The following is a 3847-nucleotide window of genomic DNA, read 5'->3' on the forward strand; positions in this document are numbered from 1 at the left end:
TAGAGAATCCAGATTTTAAAAAAAGAATATATACTGTATGATTCAATTTATAAGTTCAAGAACAGACAGCACTAAGCTACAATTATCCAACCCCACCAGTGGTTGCCTCTGGGTGGGAGTGAACTAGTACCAACTGGAAAGAAATAAAAAAAACTTCTATAGTGCTAGACTCACTCTACATCTTAATCTGGGTGATGATTCATGGTTATAAATATGTTTAAAAATGACTAAGCTGTACACTTAAGATGAGCTCACTTTAAACATTTTATGTATGTTATACCTCAAACAGGGAATAAAAGTGGGTACAAATGATTTAGAAGGAACTTCTGAAGACATCCAAATGGCCAACAGACACATGAAAAAGGCTCAACGTCACTCGGCATCAGGGAAATCCAAATCAAAACCTCAATGAGATACCACCTCACACCAGTCAGAATGGCTAAAATTAACAAGTCAGGAAATGACAGATGTTGGTGGGGATGCGGAGAAAGGGGAACCCTCCTACACTGTTGGTGGGAATGCAAGCTGATACAGCCACTCTGGAAAACAGTATGGAGGTTCCTCAAAAAATTGAAAATAGAGCTACCATACGATCCAGTAATTGCACTACTGGGTATTTACCCCAAAGATACAAATGTAGGGATCCGAAGGGGTACGTGTACCCCGATGTTTATAGCAGCAATGTCCACAATAGCCAAACTGTGGAAAGAGCCAAGGTGTCCATCAACAGATGAATGGATAAAGAAGATGTGGTATATATATACAATGGAATATTATGCAGCCATCAAAAGGAATGAGATCTTGCCATTTGCAATGACGTGGATGGAACTGGAGGGTATTATGCTGAGCGAAATAAGTCAAACAGAGAAAGACATGTATCATATGACCTCACTAATATGAGGAATTCTTAATCTCAGGAAACAAACTGAGGGTTGCTGGAGTGGGGGATGGGGTGGGAGGGATGGGGTGACTGGGTGATAGACACTGGGGAGCATATGCGCTCTGGTAAGCGCTGTGAATTGTGCAAGACTGTTGAATCTCAGATCCGTACCTCTGAAACAAATAATGCAATATATGTTAAGAAAAAAAAAAGAAGATAGCAGGAGGGGAAGAATGAAGGGGGGAAATCGGAGGGAGAGATGAACCATGAGAGACCATGGACTCTGAAAAACAAACTGAGGGTTCTAGAGGGGAGGGGGGTAGGAGGATGGGTTAGCCTGGTGATGGGTATTAAAGAGGGCACGTTCTACATGGAGCACTGGGTGTTATGCACAAACAATGAATCATGGAACACTACATCAAAAACTAATGATGTAACGTATGGTGATTAACATAACAATAAAAAAATTTAAAAAAATAAAAAAAAGAAGGAACTTCTGAGCACAAACTAGCATTTTTTTATACCTTTGAATCCGTTATGCTTTCACTATAACCTATTTTTTTTCTACCACTTAGGACAAGGAATAGCTTACTCAAACCCACCAGAGAAATGGACAGCTTGGGTCTGTGTTAGCAGCGTTGTGTTTTCAAGCACAGGTCAGTAGTCGTATATGAGAGTATATGCTGCTATAGACAAATTAACCAATCAGAGCACAACCTTTCAAGGCTTAAAACAGAACAAGCTTCCCTGTAAAAGCAGCACCTCTGTGACTTTTTTTTAATTTTTAAATTTTTTATTTTTTTTAAGACCATAGTTATTTGTCAGAGAGAGAGCGCACACAGAAGCAGGCAGAGGGAGAAGCAGGCTCCCTGCTGAGCAAGGACCCCAATGCGGGGCTCGATCCCAGGACCCTGGGATCATGACCTGAGCCAAAGGCAGACGCTTAACCTACTGAGCCACCCAGGCATCCCTTCCCTGTGACGTTTTTAACTTTAGTATTTCTCTCCTTCTTTACCCTCTCCTTTGACAGAAACCACACCAACCTACTCATAATCCTTCTCAAGGGCAGCCATATCCTCACAGGCCTCAGAAAACTCTCCTTCCTCCATGTCCTCACCCACATGCCAGTGAACAAAGGCACACTTGGCCTACATCGGGTCAAACTTGTGGTCCAGGGGAGCCAAGGCCTCAGCGATGGCTGTGGTGTTGCTCAGCGTCCACACAGCTCACTGTACTTTGGCCAGGTCTCTAGGTACCACAGTGGCAGGCTGGTAATTAATGCCCACTTTGAAGCCAGTGGGGCACCAGTCCACAAACTGGATGCTGCGCTTGGTCTTGATGGTGGCAATGGCAGCATTGACATCTTTGGGAACCACGTCACCACGGTAGAACAGGCAGCAAGCCATGGCGAGGGTCACATTTCCCCATCTGGTTGTCTGGCTCAAAGCATGCATTGGTGATCTCTGCTACAGTCAGCTGTTCATGGTAGGCTTTCTCAGCAGAGATGACAGGGGCATAGGTGGCCAGAGGGACGTGGATGCGGGGATAGGGCATCAGGTTGGTCTGGAATTCTGTCAGATCAACATTCAGGGCTCCATCACATCTGAGGGAAGCAGTGATGGAGGACACAATCTGACCTATCAACCTATTCAGGTTAGTGTAGGTTGGGCGTTCAATATTGAGGTTTCTACGACAGATGTCATAGATGGCCTCATTGTCTACCATGAAGGGACAATCTGAGTGCTCCAGGGTGCTGTGGGTGGTGAGGATGGAGTTGTAGGGCTCAGCTACCGCTGTGGAAACCCAGGAGCTGGGTAAATGGAGAACTCCAGTTTGGACTTCTTGCTACCATCAACAGACTTTCCATCAGCAGGGAGGTGAACCTGGAACCAGTTCCTCCTCCAAAGCTGTGGAAAACCAAGAAGCCCTGAAGACTGTGCATCCGTCAGCAAGTTTCTGAATCTGGTTCAAGTCAAGGTCAATGACCTCCTTGCCAATGGTGCAGTGTGCCCTTGGGCATATTGGCAGCATCTTCCTGGCCTGTGATGAGTTCCTCAGAGTGGACAAGATGGCGGTAGGTGCCAGTGCGAACTTCATCAATGACCGTGGGGTCCAGGTCTACAAACACGGCCCTGGGCACATGCATGCCAATGCCCATCTCACTGAAGAGGGTGTTGAAGGAGTCATCTCCTCCCCCAGTGGTCCTGTCACTTGGCATCTGACCATCGGGCTGGATGCCGTGTTCCAGGCAATAGAGCTCCCAGCGGGCATTGCCAATCTGGGCACCAGCCTGGCCAACACGGATGGAGATGCACTCATCCATGGTTGCTGCATTGCGGCTGCCGAGCAGATGGCGGGGAGGAAGAGGAGACTGTTGCTTCTCACAGCAGGACTCTGAGGCTGTCTGTGTAAGAGAATCTGCCTCATCATGCCCTCTTAATGAAAGCTGTTTAACAGCTAATGCCTCAGTCAAAAATATTATGTGCTGAAGTTCCTAGGAAAGTTGTCAGGACTGGGTTAAGAGGGGATACAAGTACTTCTAGTATAAAGCAAGAGCATAGATTTTAGTTCAAATCCTCATATTTATCCATATCAGCGAGGGGACTTTAGGCAGTGCATAACTTTTGTCTCTATTTTGTCTGTAAAAGACACATGAGAATACTTTGCAGAGTTGCTATGGGATGGAAATGAGATAATGCACATAAAGGCAAAGTACATCAACTGTACTGTTTTTACTCCCTACTCTTTAGCCCTAGAGAGTCAGAGGACACTGTTGTATTAAAGATGACAGAACTGCATCTCCCTGCTACCAACATATTTTCTTAATGGCCTTTGAAATAATTTACCTTGCCAAGAATGCAGCGGAGAAGTCAGCAGAGGAAAAAAAAAAAAAAATGTATCCGTAACTTAGGAACTTAAATTTCTGGGGGAAAATGAAACATGAGCATGTCCTCATATGTTTTTCTA

The 3847-nt window shown here is 45.2% G+C and overlaps 1 pseudogene; it reads right to left on the reverse strand.

Moving 5' to 3' along the window:
- Positions 1-1872: 1872 nt before the first annotated feature.
- On the reverse strand, positions 1873-3203 carry LOC116635845 (annotated as a pseudogene).
- Positions 3204-3847: the final 644 nt, after the last annotated feature.

This window comes from Phoca vitulina, unplaced genomic scaffold, assembly GCF_004348235.1.
Source record: "Phoca vitulina isolate PV1807 unplaced genomic scaffold, GSC_HSeal_1.0 scaffold11, whole genome shotgun sequence".
Taxonomy (NCBI): domain Eukaryota; kingdom Metazoa; phylum Chordata; class Mammalia; order Carnivora; family Phocidae; genus Phoca; species Phoca vitulina.